Source organism: Chiloscyllium plagiosum, unplaced genomic scaffold (genome assembly GCF_037043375.1).
Source record: "Chiloscyllium plagiosum isolate Xiang-an unplaced genomic scaffold, Cpla_swu_hap1 HiC_scaffold_8, whole genome shotgun sequence".
Taxonomy (NCBI): domain Eukaryota; kingdom Metazoa; phylum Chordata; class Chondrichthyes; order Orectolobiformes; family Hemiscylliidae; genus Chiloscyllium; species Chiloscyllium plagiosum.
The window spans coordinates 103,257,848-103,277,658 of record NW_028270146.1 but is presented as its reverse complement, the minus strand read 5'-3'; the positions used below and the strand labels follow the sequence as shown (position 1 = coordinate 103,277,658).

The window sequence follows — 19,811 nt, the reverse complement described above, 5'->3', positions numbered from 1 at the left end:
GGATCAAATGTGTCATGCTTCCCAAATAAAGGCAAGATGCCAGAAATACTTACCCCAACTCCAAGATGGCTGTTGCAAGCAAATTATTTCAGGCAAGTCCTGTTTTCTCCCATTACCACTGAAATAATTTTACAGAGACTAGTATCCCATTGCTAAGTTTTTCCCCCTTTATTTACTTGTGCACAAGTGCACTCTCAGTGGGTAGCCAGCCAGCATGGAATCATTTCCCTGAACTGAGGAGTTTCCAATCCCCTGGTTATATATTTTTTTCTTTTCTCCCCTATACTACCGCCTAACTGCGGTAGTGCTTATTTTTCCCCAGCACCCATGTTGTATGTGCACAGGTGTGAGACACAGTGAAAGACACAAGGTGTACAAATCTTTATTCAATTTCCACCATCAGGAAGAAACACCCAAGTGGCCAGTGACAAGCAGTGCCATCCTCATCAATGGGCAATGCTGCATGGTCAAACAGTGAAGGGGAGGGCAGGGATTAAATCAAAATATTGTTGGACGGGGAAATAATACATTCCATTCCCTGCGGTGCCCACCTCCTCCTGAACAGCTCAATGGTGCTGGTGGACACAGCGTGCTCATTCTCCAGAGATACCCAGGTTCTAACCTAACGGCAGAAGAGGGACAGGCAATCGGCCCTAATGACCCCCTCCATGGTCCACTGCCTGGACCTGTTCATGGCCAGTTTGGCCATCCTGTGGTTTTTCTTTTTTTGTGTGTCTGTAGGTGTGAGACACCAGTGGAAGACACAAAGTATACAAATCTTTATTCAATTTCCACCACCAGGAAGAAAGGAAACACTCAAGTGGCCAGTGACAAGCAGTGCTCTTCTCATTAAAGGGCAATGCTGCGTGATCAAACAGTGAAGTGATTAAATCAAAATAGAATTGGAGGGGGAAATAATGTACTCCACTCCCTGCGGTGCCCATCTCTCCCTGAGCAGCTCAGTGGTGTTGGTGGACACCGCGTGCTCATTCTCCAGGGATACCCAGGCTCAGACATATCCGCAGAAGAGGAGCAGGCAGTCGGTCCTAACGACCCCCTCCATGGACTGTTGCCTGGGACCTGTTTATGGCCAGTTATGCCATCCCCTGATTATATTGGCTTAACCAGGATTTTCCTGATTGGCCCAGGTTAACAATCCCAAACAAAGATCTCATAGTCAACAAGATCCAGCATTTAAGGAAGATGATAAGGAAAAGCCAGGGAACTATAGACCGGTGAGCCTGATGTTGGTGGTGGGCAAGTTGTTGGAGGGAATCCTGTGGGACAGGATTTACATGTATTTGGAAAGACAAGGACTGATTAGGGATAGTCAGCATGGCTTTGTGTGTGGGAAATCATTCTCACAAAATTGAATGATGTTTTTAAAGGAGCAACAGGGAGGATTGATGTGGCAGTGTGGTAGACATGATCTATACGGACTTTGGCAAGGCGTTTGACAAGAATCCTCATGGGAGACTAGTTAGCAAGGTTAGATCTCATGGAATACAGGGAGAACGAGCCATTTGGATATAGAGCTGGCTCGAAGGTAGAAGACAGAGGGCGGTGGTTGAGGGTTGCTTTTCAGACCGGAGGCCTGTGACAAGTGGTGTGCCACAAGGATCGGTGCTGGGTCCACTACTTTTTTATTTATGTAAATAATTTGGAATTGAACACTGGAGGTATAGTAAGTAAGTTTGCAGATGACACCAAAATTGGAGTGTACTTGACAGTAAAGAAGGTTACCTCAGAGTACAATAGGATCTTGATTAGATGGGCCAATGGGCTGAGGAGTTGCACATGGAGTTCAATTTAGATAAATGCGAGGTGCTGCATTTTGGAAAAGCAAATCAGAGTAGGACTTACACACTTAAAGTAGGGTCCTGGGGACTGTTATTGAACAAAGAGACCTTGGAGTACAGGTTCATAGTTCCTTGAAAGTAGAGTCACAGGTAGATAGGATAGTGAAGAAGGTGTTTGGTATGCTTTCCTTTATTGGTCAGAATATTGAGTATAGGAGTTGGGAGAACATATTGTAACTTTACAGGACATTGTTTGGGTCACTTTTGGCATATTGTGTGCAATTCTGGTCTCCTTCCTATAGGAACGATATTGTGAAACTTGAAAGGGATCAGAAAAGATTTACAAATATGTTGCCAGGGTTGGAGCTATAGGGAGAGGCTGAATAGGCTGGGGCTGTTTTCCTTGGAGTGTCAGAGGCTCAGGGGGGGTCCTTATCAAGGTTTATAAAAAATGAGGGCATGGATAGGATAAATAGACAAAGTCTTTTCCCTGATGTGGGGGAGTCCAGAACCAGAGGGCATAGGTTTAGGGTGAGAGGGGAAATATATAAAAGGAACCTAAGGGGCAACATTTTCACACAGAGGGTGGTGTGTGTGTATGAAATGAGCGGCCAGACGAAGTGGTGCAGGCTAGTACAATAAAATCATTTAAAAGTCATCTGGATGAGTATATGAACAATAAGGGTTTAGAGGGATGTGGGCCAAGTGCTAGTAAATGGAACTAGATTAGGTTTGGCTTTCTGGTTGGCGTGGACAAGTTGGACCGAAGGGACTGTTTCCTGTCCATCTCCACGACTCGAAGTCTTTATTGGGGGGGAGGAGGTTTACAGGGTGAGGAGGTGTTTATGAGACAGTATGGAGAATGTTTGCAGGGGTGGGTATAGAGCATATTTACGGAGTGGGGGGTGGATGTCTGGACATTGTTTTCCGGTGGGGTGGAGGTATGGAGAATGTTTATGAGAGGGGACGTGGAGGTATGGATGATGTTTACAGGGCTGTGTGAGGGTATGAAGGATGTTTGGGAGTATGGAAGATGTTTATGGGCATGGGTGGGGATATGGAGGATGTTTATGGGCCTATGGAGGATCGTTGGGGGTATGGAAGGTGTTTCTAGGGGAGGAGGGGGGGGAGGAATGGAGGAAGTTTAAGGGGCAGTGTGGGGATGTGGAGGATGTTTGTGGCGTGTTATTGACGATGTTTACAGAAGGGTGGAGATATGAAGGGTGTTTACAGGGTAGTGTGGGGGCATGGAGTCTCTTTGGGGGTAGAAATTGTTTATGGGCATATTTACGGGGGGGTGGGGGAAGTATTGTGAGCTAAGGTTGTAGGGGTTATAGAGGGCGACAGTTTTTAATTGAAAGATGCCGCAAAGATTGAAGAAGGTATTATTTCAGATGGGGGGGGGGGGAATCGGTGGCGAGCTCGTCCACGTGACCGCGCAAAGCCCGTGGGCCGCGGGCGCTGCCAAGACCGGTGGCGGGGTTGCGCGTTCGTCATGACGTTTTTGGGAGGCGCGCACGCAGTGACGCAGGGCCTACGGGCTGTTGTTCCGGGAGCGAGGAGGCCGAGTGCCTGAGGATTTTTTTTGCTGCCCATTCCGCGGACAGCGAGTGCCGAGACCCCTTTTCCCCGGGCTCCCAGCGTGCAGCCCGCGCTGGTGAGTATTCGCGGGCCCGGAAACGACCGGGTGACCGATCGCGCGGTGTCCGTACGGCGAGTTCGGCCTTTTGTCAGTCCCGATGTGGGGAGGTGGGGGGTGGAAAGCTCAGGCCTTGCCTGCGAATGGAGTTCCGGGGGCCGAGCGCTGGCGCTGCTTGTCCAGGGATTGGGGGCCTGGATCATGGCGGGCTCTCGCACCTCCCGGGAGGCCGCGGGCATCGGGCCGGGCCCCTCTGCCTTACTTCACGCCGCGGGTGAGGAAATAGCCGGCGCGGCGCGGGGGCAAGAGGCCGCCGGGCTGTGAGCGTCGGAGGGCCCTGACTTCTCTCGCCATTTTGTCGAGGTCCCCGGGCTTGAGCTGAGCCCTTCCCCTCCCCTCCCCTCCCCTCCCCTCCCTGCCATCCCCCCCCCCCCCCCCAACTCAAATCAAATTGCAGCATTCTGGTATTTCCAGAGGGCAGTGTCCTTAACTCGCCCCCTTTTTCTGTGCTCCCCACCCCTCCGGGGGTGGTTTGGGGTGGGGGGAAAGAGCAGAGAGTTGTCGGTGCTTTCTGCCAGCCTTCAGTGGGGGGTTGGGGGTGGGTGGTACGTTCGTGTCTCCTCCTCGATCCACCACCAACATTCCTGTTTAAATGGTACAGTTGCCACAATAAAACTTTGCCACAAAATGGTGGCCTTTCCTTAGGCCGCAGAGCCGGCCTGCTGAATATGCCAGTCCTCGTCTCCCCTCCTTTCCCGTGGCCTGGCTTTAGCCACCTTGAGTCAGGGATTCCCAGCAGAAACCACTGCACTCTTCGTCTTCCAGTTTTCTGCGGCTTCTCCCTCTGCCACAGTTTTGCATCGGGATCGCAGTTTTAAACCACTAAAGCATTGAGTATAAATCTGATAAAAGGATTGTGACATAAGTGGAAAGGTAATAATTAGCTCTGGATAAATTAAGATTATATTAAAAGTATGGAGGAGCCAGGTTTGATGTGTAAATTGTTACACTGAGATGCAAAGTGCTATTTTGTCTTTTTTAGAATAAAGTGTGTATATTTTTAACAAGGCTAATTTTCCACCACAGGTAAGTAACTAATTGTTTTTTGTACGGGTAGAAGGTTAGGATTATTTAAGTAATTCTGGTATTGATACTTCATAAACTCCTGGTTCAAAGGACCAACTGTTTAGACTTGTGTTGAATTGTTCGCTCTTGCACACTTATTACTGAAGATTTTCATTTCTTGCTGGCGATATGATATTTATTGGAAAACTTAGCAAGTGTGGTACCATTGTGGAGAGAAAACAGTTCATGTTTCAAGTCTCATGATCCGTTTTTCTGAAGTTCTGAGGGTTACGAGCCTGAATGTTAGTTCTGTTTTCTCTCCACAATGCTGCCAGCCCTGTTAAGTTTTTCCAGTTGTTTCTGTTTTAGTGTTTCAGGTCTTCTGCATGTGCAGTCTGTTTGATATTTGCCTGGGGAGTTCCAACCAATTTCAAACCTGTCTTCATCTTAACCCTCAATTTGAGGTTCTGACTTTCTGCGATAGGCCTTTGTGTGACTAAATAGGCTGATTCTCAATCCCACAGAAGTTTGGCTGTATGAGGCAGGATGTCAACATGGAATACAAGATTCCGGTGTATAAGATTTGTTTATTTTTCGCTACTGCTGTGGTAATTATTCGGGCATTGTGACTAAAGCGTTGAAGCAGCATGATGAACAAGTTGTTGTCATTTATGTGGAATAGTAGCACGTTTGTCCTGGTCACTAATGTCAATGCTGTCACATTTTAAGCAGAACTTCAGAATGCATTTTGAATCATTTTCTTTGGTCTCCTTTGAACTCTGGCCCATTTGAAGATTGAGAAAAGTGTGAACCTGGTTATGCAAATGCTTTTTGGCCACAAGCATCATTTCCAGTTCATTGAAATTGATTTTGTAGGAGGAGCTGGCCTTAATCCTCCCATTTAGTCTGGAGGATTTTTCCAGTGGTATTTTGTGTCACTGATGCATAGTCCAAATGTCACTGCAGTATGGTGCAGACAGCTGCTTTGTACATGAGGATTTGATTTGTGGAGGCCTTTGGCGAAGGTGAGGACTGCAGATGCTAGAGATCAGAGTCTGAGTCACTGTGGAAAAGGATATGGAAGATATAAACTGTAGGGAAATAGATGGTGACATCTTGCAAAATGTCCAGATTACAGAGGAGGAAGTGCTGGATGTTTTGAAATGGTTAAAGGTGGATAAATCCCCAGGACCTGATTCGGTGTACCCGAGAACTCTGTGGGAAGCTAGAGAAGTGATTGCTGGGCCTCTTGCTGAGATATTTGTATCATCGATAGTCACAGGGGAGGTGCCGGAAGACTAGAGGTTGGCAAACGTGGTGCCACTGTTTAAGAAGGGTGGTAAGGACAAGCCAGGGAACTATAGATCAGTGAGCCTGATGTCGGTGGTGGGCAAGTTGTTAGAGGGAATCCTGAAGGACAGGATGTACGTGTATTTGGAAAGGCAAGGACTGATTCGGGATAGTCAACATGGCTTTGTGCATGGGAAATCATGTCTCACAAACTTGATTGAGTTTTTTTGATGAAGCAACAAAGAAGATTGATGAGGGCAGAGCAGTAGATGTGATCTGAATGTACTTCAGTCAAGCGTTTGACAAGGTTCCCCATGGGAGACTGATTAGCAAGATTAGATCTCATGGAATACAGGGAGATCTAGCCATTTATATACAGAACTGGCTCAAAGGTGGAAGATAGAGGGTGGCGGTGGATGGTTGTTTTTCAGACTGGAGGCCTGTGACCAGTGGAGTGCCACAAGGATCGGTGCTGGGCCCTCTACTTTTTGTCATTTGCATAAATGATTTGGATACGAGCATAAGAGGTGCAGTTAGTAAGTTTGCAGATGACACCAAAATTGGAGGTGTAGTGGACAGCGAAGAGGGTTACCTCAGATTGCAACAGGATCTTGACCAGATGGGCCAATAGGCTGAAAAGTGGCAGATGGAGTTTAATCCAGATAAATGCGAGGTGCTGCATTTTGGGAAAGCAAACCTTAGCAGGACTTATACACTTAACGGTAAGGTCCTAGGGAGTGTTGCTGAACAAAGAGACCTTGGAGTGCAGGTTCATAGCTCCTTGAAATTGGAGTCACAGGTAGATAGGATCGTGAAGAAGGCGTTTGGTATGCTTTCCTTTATTGGTCAGAGTATTGAGTACAGGAATTGGGAGGTCATGTTGCGGCTGTACAGGACATTGGTTAGGCCACTGTTGTAATATTCCATGCAGTTCTGGTCTCCTTCCTATCGGAAAGATGTTGTGAAACTTGAAAGGGTTCAGAAAAGATTTACAAGGATGTTGCCAAGGTTGGAGGATCTGAGCTACAGGGAGAAGCTGAACAGGCTGAGGCTGTTTTCCCTAATGCGTCGGAGGCTGGGGGGTGACCTTATAGAGGTTTACAAAATTATGAGGGGCATGGATAGGATAAATAGGCAAAGTCTTTTCCCTGGGGTTGGGGAGTCCAGAACTAGAGGGCATAGGTTTAGGGTGAGAGGGGAAAGATATAAAAGAGACCTAAGGGGCAGCTTTTTCATACAGGCTGGTACGTGTATGGAATGAGCTGCCAGAGGATGTGGTGGAGGCTGGTACAATTGCAACATGTGAGAGGCCTTTCGATGGATATATGAATAGGAAAGGTTTGGAGGGATATGGGCTGGGTGCTGGCAGGTGGGACTAGATTGGGTTGGGATATCTGGACGGGTTGGACCGAAGGGTCTGTTTCCATGCTGTACATCTCTATGACTCTGAGTGTGATGCTGGAAAAGCACAGCAGGTCAGGTAGCATCCAAAGAGCAGGAGGATCAACATTTTGGACATAAGCCTTCATCAGGAATTCCTGATGAAGGTCTTAAGCCCAAAATGTCGATTCTCCTGTTGTTTGGATGCTGCCTGACTGGCTGTGCTTTTCTAGCACCACATTCTTCAACTTGTGGAGGTCTTTGTTTGTCTGCAGTAGTTTGCAGAATGCTGAGTTGTTGTACCTGATGACGTGTTGCTACTCCTAGTCATTGGTGACTTTTTGAGAGAGGTGGCTGCCAACCTATGGGAAACATATGCTGAGTCTTTCCTTCAATCTATATTCAAGGTGAAATATTTGGTTTTCTAGGTGCAAATTGGTATGTCTTTCGTTTTGGCAACATTCAAAAATGGGGCAAGTTTTTATGTGGAATGGAAGCAATTGACAGTAACTTGCAATTCCTGTACAGAATGGGCAATGGCATACCAGTCATCCACAGAAGTAGTTGAGAATGTGCTGCTGGAAAGCACAGCAGGTCAATCAGCATCTGAGGAGCAGTAGAATCAACGTTTTGGGTATAATCCCTTCATCAGGAACCACAGACATAGATCATATGTGTATGATTGTCAGTTTCATCTTGTTATGGAGGTGACTGTGATTAGAGTTTCCATCAGTATTTAATACTGGCACAAAAGAATAGCACTATCAGATTGCAAATAACATGGTGTTTGTCACAAGCCTCACTTAGCACTGGTGTAGATTTGAAGATTCTATTTGAGATATTACTGAAAAAGTTTTTTGAATATAAGATCTTTTGAAGACAAACATCAGAATTTTTTGATGTATTGAGTCACATGCATTGATCAAATGAATGAATGCCATGAAGAGTTCCTGAAGTCTTTGGCATTTTTCTTGGATTTGCCAGGTATGTAGGGATGCATCAGGCATTTTTCTGGAAGGGGTGAAGCTACAAGTGTTTGAGAGGATTTTGGTAGCTATGGGAAGTCGGTGAAAAATGTTAGAAGTTTTTCTACTGTAGTCATGATGAGGAATACTTCAGAAGTTTCCGTCACTTATTTCCCTCCTTGAAGGTAATTACTCATCACACTTGAGGTTGGGAATAGCAAGTTCTTTTTCCTACAAAGTGTTGAAGTGAGGAAAAAAACCCAACATCTTTGAAACCCTCAGCTGGACCAACATTGGGGTCACAGATTTTAGTTTTTATCTATTTGATTGCCTGTTGCATTGACAGTTGTCCATATATGGATTGCAAGACCTCTGAGAATATCAACTACTGCTGCGGATTCAAGGTTGAGGGGTTGTTGAAGTTGAGAGTATCCTGTGAGTTGAGAGGATTTTGGCCTTTGGTTTGTAGCTGGACCTGCTGGCATCAAAAAGGCTTCACATGTCATGATGGTCAGCATATTGTCAATCTTTCTGGCTTTCTCTTCCTACCAGGGATTTTTTACTTTCAAGATTTTACTTCAGGTTTAATCTGCCCGGTTTGCAAATAGAATCATACAATACTGAATTTGTGAAAGTTTGGCAAGGATAGGTTTTAGATTAAATTCCCTACAGTATGAAAACAGGCCCTTCAGCCCAAGAAGTCCAAGCTGACCCAAACCCATTCCCCTACCCTGTGTTTACCCCTGACTTGGCATTTGAGCATCGCCAATTCACCCTTTTTTGGATTGTTGGAGGAAACCGGAGCATCCGGAGGAAACCCACCAGACATGGGAGAATGTGCAAACTCCACAAAGATAGTCGTTAGAGGTGGGAATCGAACCCTGGCATTGAGGCTGCAGTGCTAACCATAGTCACCGTGCTGCCCATTTTGGATTTAATGGCTCAGTGGTTAGCACTGCTGCCTCACAGCACCAGGGATGTAGGTTTGATCCCATACTTGAGTGACTGTGAGGTTTGAACATTCTCCCTGTGTCTGCATGCATTTTCTTGAGGTGCTCTGTTTTCTCCCACTGTCTGGAGATGTGTAGGTTAGGTGGATTGACCATGCTAAATTGTCCAGGACTATGCGGGCTAGATGAGGTAGACATGAGAATTGGGTAGGGGGTTGGATCTGGTGAATTGCTGACTGGAGAGTCGGTGCAGAATCCTTGGGCTGAATAACCTCTTTCTGCACTCTGGATTCTATGATAAAGATCCAATCGTTAATACATGCTTTAATCTTTGAATGGAATAAAGTACACAGTAATATCATGAGTTAGGTCAAATGCCTCTAAACTTAAAAACAGTAGGAGGGATTTCATACAATACCTCCCAAAAGGCCAAAAAATTCACTTATATAGTCAAACAACCATGGTCAACATGTCAAGTAAAATTCCGTGCAAAGCTAAAGCAAGTAACTTCGATAAATAGCAGGAAAGTAGTAGTCCACGAGACTGCATGAAGCTTAGAAAACAAAGTCTTAAAGAAAATATCAAGATTGCAGAAAGAACCATCAGAAAGCATTGGCATTGATACAAATATTTTCATAAATATCTCTAAGTAAAATTGACACCTGTTCATGGTTGGGTATGGCCATAGATTTAAAGTTTTATAGGTAGGTTTCTGAAATGTTCAGTGAAGGAAAATGGTAAGATACCTGAAATGGAAGGGAAGCTGAGAATAAGTTGAGAAAGGGAATGAAAAATTCATTGGGTTCATTAACAAAGTACTAATAGTGGGAGAGACATACAACTTTGTATAATTAAATCTTCACGACTTCATGTCCGTACCAGGGTGCTTAAAGAAGGTTGAAATAACAGACGAGTTGGTTATCATCTCTATTTCTGTTCAGAAATTGTCACTTAGACTAGAAAATTGCTGATGCATACATGCCAGTTCTGCGTTATTTGTGGGAAAGTTGGTAGAAATGGTCATTAAAGGTACAGTGATTGAGCAGTTGGTAGTATGACTTTGCTAAATGAGTCTTGTTTAGTGGACCCTGTTAAAACTGGAATCACTAATAACATTAACAGGGAATGTCTTTGCAATTACTGTATTAATTATTGTATTAATTTCCAAAAGACAGTTGGTAAGGTTTCACGTGAGATTCAGTCTCTGTAACTGATGAGCAAGTACTTTCCTTGTGGATGTTTTCATTCTCTTTTTGTTTGCATACTCACTGGCACTTAATTTGTTTTGATTAGGCCCTCAATTGAGTTCAAAAGATTCTACTAGATTGCCTTCTCAGTAATCCTTTTATTTTTGTCTGTTCAGTTTAATTTTGATGATTTCACCTTTGTCATTTTTTGATTGGGGTAGAGATTACTTGGTGAAATCAAATACAGAATGGAGAATGAGGGGTGTGAGGAACATTTCACCTGTTCAACAACTTGGGTAAAAGGATGCAGGAATTGTATATCCAAGTTTGCAGGTAATAACTTGTTAGGAGATGTGGAAGAACTAGTGTTGGACTGAGGTGGATAAAGTTAAAAATCTCACAATGCCAGATTATACCTGTTGGACTATAACCTGGTGTTGTGAGATTTTTAACTTGAGAGGCATTACATCGTGTGAAGTTGGGAACAGAATGTTACTAAGGAACCAGTTACTAAAGACAGTTGGAAGTTTGCGTGTATAAGTGAGAATTCATTTTGGACTAAAGGATGAAAATGGGTGTATTTTCAAAATGTTAATTTTCTTTCCTTATTGCTCACTTTGTCTTTGAAATAATTATCCACAGCATTTTAATTCTTGGAAAATCTGATTGTAAGGGTATTTCGTGTCGCATTCACTACCTGAAGGAAAGTAATCTTTGAACCCATTTTTTTGTTGGTGATTGTTTTAACTTTGTCATCCTGTTCATACTGGTCATTGGAACTAATTTCAAATCACCCTTTCTATCAAACCATACAAATTTTAACACCTCTGATTAAACTCATTGATCTGAATAACAGCTATCCATAAAGTTATCCATAAACATTAGTTTCTATCCCCAAATTGGAGACTATTGAACCAATTTGGATTCCTTGGTCAGTTTGTTAGATTCTTTTCCTGAGGTTTCACACGAGATGCAATTGTCCCACAACAATGTCTGCAAACAGTTGAAGTTTATTAAAATCTGTGCAAGCTAAGTGACCCTCTGACACTCACCGCAGGCTTGTGAAGTTGAGGCAAAGAGACCCCGAACAAAGGAAACACAACCCCTTTATACAGGTCAGTTGGTAATGTTCACACGTACTCTTGTCAACCCACCCACCCCATAACCACATTACCCCAGATTCAATGGTAGGATGAGGTCATTATCGACGATACTGTAAATGCCCTAATCCTGGGTCATCGTTATGCAGATGATTTCCTGACCCTGTGATTCCCCGAGACGATATAGGTGTGATATGCCCTAGCTTCAGGGATGATCACACAGATGAATTTGGTTGGTTGATGGCTATGAAACCATTTATGAATGGAAGGAACTGAATGAGAGTTTAATCTGGTGATAGCAGTAGAATAGTTCTAAATGGCTGCCCAAATGAAGTGTCCGTTACAGTGGATGGTCATCTAAATTCTTGCATGCTGTTTGTGAGAGAATGTCACCCCCATCCACTTCTAGAATGTTCAACTTATTGGAGAAAGACAGTACAGTTTAACCCTTTAACATGACGCTAATGTCTAGAGAGTACAAATTAATCTTTTAACTTAGCAGGTTTTGGCTGTGAATCCTATAAATTGGCCTGGTTGAGTTTGAATCCAGCTCTGGTGTGAACCAGTTAAGGTTATCAAAAGGAGGGAGAACTAGCTAGCTTTTGAAAAGTAATTTTTGATATTGGTTACTACCACCTAGAAGTGGAGGTGCTGGTGTTGGATTGGGGTGGACAAGCTTAGAAGTTGCACAACACCAGGTTATAGTCCCAACAGGTTTATTTGAGATCACAAGTCTTCAGACTGCTCCCCCTTCATTAGGTGAATAAAAACATAAAGCACGGAATTTATAAGCAGAGAGATCAAAAGGTCATTTGAAATGGTATGAGTGAAGTGTCGAATAATACATCTCTGCAGATGATCAAAAGTGTCAGACAGTATGAGTTAAATGTCAATAGCTGAACAGTTAGTGAAAGTTGATGTACAATCCAATTAATTGAGGCAGAGCGATAATTACAAAAAAATTAAAGATAAGATGTTTCTGGAGACAAGCCAAACAGCTGGAATATCATGATAGGAATAAGAGTAGCATGCTGAGGGTCTGACTAAATCTGTCTATCTCGTTGTCCCAGTCACAGTAGTCATCTGCCATTGAAGAATTCCGCAAATTGACTACCCCCGGAGAAGAAATTTGTCGTCTTCTGTCTTAATCATGCGACCCCTCATTCTACAATTATCCCCTCTGGTCCTAGTCTTTCCCAAAAGGGAAAACAACTGTACCTCATCAAGTCCTTAAGAATCTTATATATTTCAATAAGATGCCCTTTCACTTTTCTAAACTCCAATGAGTACAGACCCAACCGACTCATATGATAGTCTGTCCATCTAGGATCAGCCAAGTAGAGCTTCTGCAGACAACCTTCAGTGCCAGTATATCTTTAATTAGACAGAGTCCAAAATTGTTCACAGTATTCCAGTTGTGCTCTGGCTAGTGCCTTATAGCTTTAACAAGACCTCCCTTTCCTTCCATTCCCTGTGAAATAAAGTCCCGCATTCCATTTGCTTTCCCTATTACGTGCATACTAGAGCTTTGTTTTATGGATATAGGTTTGCTCGCTGAGCTGGAAGATTCATTTTCCGATGTTTCGTCACCATACTAGGTAACATCTTCAACGAGCCTCTGGACGAAGCACTGCTGATGTTTCTTGCTTTCTATTTATATGTTTGGGTTTCTTTGGGTTGGTGATGTCATTTCCTGTTCTTTTTCTCAGGGGGGTGGTAAGTGGGTCTAACTCGATTTGTTTGTTGATAGAGTTCCGGTTGCAATGCCATGCTTCTAGGAATTCTCGTCGTGTCTCTGTTTGATTTGTCCTAGGATGGATGTGTTGTCTCAGTCGAAGTGGTGCCCTTCCTTATCTGTATGTAAGGATACTAGTCATGTCATTTTGTGGTTAGTTGATGTTCATGTATCCTGGTGGCTAGTTTTCTGCCTGTTTGTCCAATGTAGTGTTTGTTACAGTTCTTGCACGGTATTTTGTAAATGACATTAGTTTTGCTTGTTGTCTGTGTAGCGTCTTTCAAGTTCATTAATTGCTGTTTTAGTGTGTTGGTTTGTTTGTGGGCTACCATGATGCCAAAAGGTCTGAGTAGCCCGGCAGTCATTTCCGAGATGTCTTTGCTCAAGGGGAAAGTGACTCGGTTTGCTGAACGTGTTTTGTCTGCTTGATTGGGTTGTTGCTGAGAAATTGGCGGACTGTGTTCATTGGGTACCTATTCCTTTTGAATACACAGTATAGGTGATTTTCCGCTGCTCTGTTCTTCTATGCTGCAGTGTGTGGTGGCTCGTTGGAATAATGTTCTGATGCAGCATCGTTTGTGGATGTTGGGGTGATTGCTTCTGTAGTTCATTGTTTGGTCTGTATGTGTTGTTTTCCTGTAGACGCTGGAGGGAGAGAGAACGATCACTCGTGCACAGAGACATGAGTTCACGGTCTTCTCTGGAACAGCAGTTTCTCAATGAACTATATAATTATTTACAGGGAGGAGCATCCAGATATGGCAACATACATATTAATTGGGTGACTGTTACAATCAATGAGTATCAATAGCAGAGATAAAGTCTTTTACTGTTATCCAATGAATGTTCTTAACTTTATTAACTGGATTCATACAATGGATACTCTTTCCCCTTGTTAGCTGACCTTGCATACTGAATGGTTCCAATATTATTAAATGGCTTTACATAGTGACTGTTTTTCCACCTTGTTAACCCATTACCCTTGCCTCCAGCACCCCATTGTTAACCACAAGTTCTTATCTGATGTGAGTCATGCTTAGCTGAACCTCTTGTTTCACAAGACTCAAAGCATAACTCTTTCTCTACCTGCTCATACACTATATACATTCTCAAGACAAGGTATTTTCCTTGAAGTGGTTTAGGGGCGGGGTGTCCAGAACTGTAGGGCATAGGTTTAGGGTGAGGGGGAAAGACTTAAAAGAGATCTATGGGGCAACTGTTTTTCCCTGCGGAGGGTGGTGCATGTGTGGAATGAGCTGCCAGAGGAAGTAGTGGAGTCTGTTGGGACAACACTTTTAAAAGGCATTTGGATGGGTATGTGAACAAGAAGGGTTTTGATGAATATGGGCTGAGTGCTGGCAAATGGGACAAGATTAATTGAGGATATCTGGTCGACATGGATGAGTTGCACCAAAGGGTCTGTTTCTGCGTGTAAATTTTGATAACTGTGACTGTGTCCAGGGGACTTCAGGTTTTTAGCACCATTCATTTCTCAAACACTTTTTCTCTAATGATGTTTTTGGTGTTTATTTCCTCTTTTTCTTTTGCTGCTGCTTCATTTAGTAACGTTGCAATGTTATTTTAGCATAGTACTACTGCTCCAAAAACTGCAAAGTATTTATTATCGCCTCTTCCATTTCCTGGTTGTTATTTTTATTATTATTTCCACAGCTTTGTTCTCTCACTTAGGCCTTTTTCTTAATTTTTCTATATTTAAAGAATTTCTTTCTTGATATTACTTCCAAGTTTACATGCCAAGTTTATCTCTCCTTCTATTTTGGGTTGTCTTTTACTACTTAAAATCTTCACAATCAGCTGTCTTACTCCTAGTCTTTGCCATGTTTTATGTTCTTTCTTTGAATCTAACGTCCTTATCTTCCTGGGTTAACCGTGGTTGGTTTACTTAACTCCTAGAATCCTCCTTTCTCACTGGGATATATATTTCCATGAAATAATTTCTTATGTCTTTTCTCAACTGTTTTTACTGTTCAACCAGTTTCCCAGCCCACTTTGGTTAGCATTGCCCTCATTTCATTGAAATTCCTCCCACTTAAGCTTAGCATGTTTGTTTATGACCCATATTCCTCCCTCTCAAACTGCGGAGTAAGTTCTCCCGTGTTATGGTTGCTGTTCCTTAAGGGATCTTTTACTGTGATATCATTTGTTAACTTTACCTCATTACAAGTTTGAAAATAGCCTGATTCCTGATCCAGGTTAGGAATACATGGAAATGTTACTTGCAAATTGCTGTCCAAGCCACTGACCACCTGACTTGGAAATATATCACCGTTCCTGCTGAGTCACTAGACCAGAATTCTGGAACTTCCTCTTTCGTGGTTTTGTTGATCTTCCAAAACCAAATGGACTACAGTGGTTCAAGAGGCAGCTCACTGTCACTACCTCAAGGGCAACTAGGAATGGACAATAGATACCGGCCTATCTTCCATGAATGAATCAAAAAATACCAAAGATAGTTTTTTTTTTCCCTGAGGATTGGGAATCTTTGTAAATCTTAGCAGTGGATGCAGAATCTTGGAATATTCTTGATGAGCAAGAAGGATTTTGTTGGTTAGGTGGAAATTTGAAGTAAAATGATTCGTCTCAATTTTTTTGAATGGTGAAATGGGCTTGACTGTCCATTCCTAATTATCCTTGAAAAGGTTGTTAGCGGCTCACAACCTTTTGGTACCATAGCACCAGATGCAGTGTAAGTACATTTGCAGTTCTATTCTGCACGGAGTTCCAATATTGATGGACTGGTGAGCACACCGGCCTGACTTGAGTACAACTTAGACTGAAGTTGGACTTGTTCCCATGCCCCTACCAGGATTCCTGATCTAGAGGTAGAGACACTACCTGTTTGCTGTAAGAGCACTAAAATGAGAATTATATCCTCAGATCAACCAGTTATTGCTAATGAACCTTTTTGACCATCTTATAACATACCTATGGGGCAGATGGGCCTTTTGTGTTAGAGGTACAGGCACTACCACAGCACTAAGGAGCTGTTCCTTAAGAGAAATGTGTTGTTGGATCTTGTATCCTATGGAAGTTGTGAAATATCTTGGATTGTGACATTTTACTGAGAAACATCATCATGTTGGTAGATTGGATCAGCTCTGAACTGCCAAATTCTGACTGTGGAGTCACTGGAGAATTTTTAAAAAATATCCAATTGATGATTAACTCGCAGGAATAGGAAATTGCTTGTTTCTGACATGGCTTCTGCTATCATAATGATGATTGAGATGATGTAAGTGTGGAAATTATCTAAGTTATAGCTGAGCTGTTTATGGTTAAAGTTATAAAGGTATCAAAGGAACCACTTCATTTGCAAAACATTTTGAGCTGGTAACAAGTCAAAGTTACATTTCTTTGAGAACATTGATTAAACCAAAACGACAATGTGTGCAAGAAGCACAAATGTTTTTAAATAGTATTCTCAAATTGATTGATTGAAAAAATACAAGCTTAAGTCTTGGAACTTTGCTTTGGTAAGCAACATGTTATGTTTATCATTGCTGACGATGACTATACTTTGTATAGGCGTGTTGTTCCGTTCACCCTTTAGCTGAAGGAAAATGCTCAGACACTGCATAGTTTTACTTCCTTCATCTTTATTCTGAGCCCTGGAGGGAGAGAGAACGATTGCCCATGTGCACAGGGGCATGAGTTCGCTGTCTTTCTGGAAGAGCAGTTTCTCAATGAACTATATAGCCATCTTACAGGGAGGAGCATCCAGATAAGGCAACATACATATAAATTGGGTTACCGTTACGATCAGAGACTGATAACATTATGTAAAAGCAGATGGTTTAATATTTAATGAATAACTGGTTTCACGTAATGAATACTTTTCACCTTGTTAACCTGACCTCAGTTGCTGAATGCTACCTCGTCTTGTTAAATGGCTCCACATAATGAATGCTTTTTCACCTTGTTAAGCCATTATCCTTACCTCCAGCACCTCATTGTTTACTGCAAGTTCTTATCTGATCTGAGTCATGCTCAGCTGAACTTCTTGTTTCATAAAACTCAGAACTTATCCCCTGCCTGCTTATACCCTATACACGTTCTCGGGTGAACCAAGTCAACACAGGATTAGACTTATAATTTGCTAATAAAAGTCTTTATGCGTTAAACTAAAGTTAGTTATAGCAAAGAAGAAACTGCTAGAGCCGTCTGTTGTGATAATATTAGAGGAGAAAGTGAGGTCTGCAGATGCTGGAGATCAGAGATGGAAATGTGTTGCTGGAAAAGCGTAGCAGGTCAGGCAGCATCTAGGGAACAGGAGAATCGACGTTTCGGGCATTAGCCCTTCTTCAGGATAATATTAGGCCAGTTATCTGTAGATCAGATCTAACTTTGTTTCATTGTCCAGAATTAAGGTTCAAATTTCAACAAACAGCCAGAGCAGGTTGTCACTCAATGTTATCTTGTATACAAGATTATAACATGTTTCAGGAAAAAGTGAGGACTGCAGATGCTGGAGATTGGGCATGAGCCCTTCCTGAAGAAGGGCTCATGCCCGAAACGTCGATTCTCCTGCTCCTTGAATGCTGCCTGACCTGCTGCGCTTTTCCAGCAACACATTTTCAGCTATAACATGTTTCAATAAAGTGAACAAAGGAAAGACCTTCCCTTTTTTTTAGGTACCAGAGCTATAGTACAGCAGATTAAGGTTTTGGACGTGAAAAAGAGCCTTTTCTTAGCGAGTTTGTGTGACTGGAACTTGCTGCCTATGAGGGATGTTATGACAAGGAGTAAACACTCCTTAATTTAAAATCAGCGACACAGAAAAGATGTATCCCGTGCAGTAATCTATAAAAAGTAGTGTCCAAGAACTATTTAAAGTAAAAATTAACAACTTTATTTCTTAAAGCATAACAGAGAATAATTAACAGCTATTTACAATTCCTTCTTCTAACCTATCTTTTTACCTTCTCTTCTATAGTATTAGTTTGACAAAACTCCCATTAAGATTTACAGAAAAATTCAAATGTTAAAACCAGCCAGCAGTCGAATCTTCTCTTAGTCTTCGTCAGTAGATTGGCTCTCCAGGTCAGTTGAGGGTTTTTCTCTGTGCAGGTACCTCTGAGTTCTGACTTGCAGTCTACAGCTGTTGGGTTGGTGGCAGTTCTCCCCCAACTGTTCAGTTTTCCTCTGTCTTATATCCCAAAGCATTGGAGCATGTTTTTAAGAACATCAATATACTCAGTTCAAACTTGAATGGAATTTGTTTTTTTTTGATGTATAATTTAAACTGATTGGCCTAATTCGAATCTGTTTTGTCGTTTCCAGGGAACCAGCTCCCAGTAGCTGGAGCACATATTACATTGTGTCTTATTGAGAACACTTGGTACTGTCACTGCTAGCTTTTACTCTCTTAAAGGTATAGTATGGCCACATCTTCAAACAGGGAGATGGCAGCAGAGATGAGTGACTGCACAAGGAACTTTGATCAGCTTGCCATGAAAATAAACTTCCAGTGGATATCTAATAATAACAGTTTTTCTCCATGGAGCATTATTATGGACTGAGTGGCCGCTTCCAATTCTGATTGTATGCAGAAAACGAAACGTGTTATTTGAATGACCATAGCTGGAGGTTCAGAGAGGTGAGCAACTGATTAGTTTAAAGGCAGATATGAATGAACTGAAAGTGATTTAACAGGGATTGAAGTTTGAAAACGAGATGCCTGAAGGTAACTAGTGCAGCTATTAAGCAAGCAGTCAAAAGGCTGAGTTGTTGAGACAGGAGAGTTGTAGTTGTGCTGAAGTTATTGTAGTTCTTGGGTGATAGCTGAAGCAATTGAGCTTTGAGGTGTACGGTTAGTCTGTAACACTCTGGCTGTATCTGTCCTGAGTCTGTTTGACGGTACAGTGTTGTTGGAGCTTTAATTTCGGTTTGAAAAAATAGAGGCAGTATTACTCGGTGTCCATCTCTCTGCAGTCCTTGTCCTGGAAGTGTTTGGTGATGCATAGAGGGAGATCTAATCTATATCTAATAGTGTGCCTGTACTTCACCAATGGGGGACAGTATAGGTGGAGTTTTAATTTGATACAAGCCATGTGTAGTACTTGTCCTGAGATTGTCCCCATCAAACAAACAATATTGAGGTTTTTTTTTTTCATTTTTTAAAGAATAGAGGAAGCTTACTCTATATCTATCCAGTGTAATAATTCTGCCCTGTGGAGGTGCTGTAAAAGAGGCCCTCCTTGGTTCACCCGAATCCAAGTCAAGTCAAGTCATTCAACTCTGTTGCTTGAACTGTGTTATCAACTGATGGCCTCATGAAAAAAGTGCTATCTCTAGTAAAAAGATATTCAGACCAAAAGGTTCCAGGTGCCAGTTCAGGAGGTTGAATTATTATTGGTCAATGAAACAGATGATCTAATTGATAACCGGGATGCAGCATAGTAGTTCAGTAGCTAGCACTGCTGCCTCAGTGTCATGGATCCGGCTTCAATTCCATCCTCTGACTGTGCAAACACCACGCAGACACAAGTGGTTTCCCCAGATGCTCTAGTTTACTACTAGGGTCCAAAGATATGGATTGTCCATACTGTCCAGGGATGTGCAGGTTAGGTGGAATATCCATGGTAAAATGCAGGGACGGGTACAGTGAGGCGGGTGGATTCTGGGACGGATGCTCTTCAGAGGGTTGCTGTGTGCTTGATAGATTGAATCGCCTGCTTCCA

General features: G+C 42.6%; 1 protein-coding gene across 2 annotated transcripts in view; it reads left to right on the top strand.

Moving 5' to 3' along the window:
- The first annotated feature begins 3,302 nt into the window (after window positions 1–3,302).
- The window catches only part of LOC122553887 (RNA-binding protein 25), a 101,412-nt gene continuing 84,903 nt past the window's right edge, over window positions 3,303–19,811 (top strand). For both annotated transcript variants that reach the window (XM_043698355.2, XM_043698354.2), the window contains exon 1: window positions 3,303–3,456. The gene's annotated coding sequence lies outside the window, so the exon portion shown is untranslated. The remainder of the gene's footprint in view (window positions 3,457–19,811) is intronic.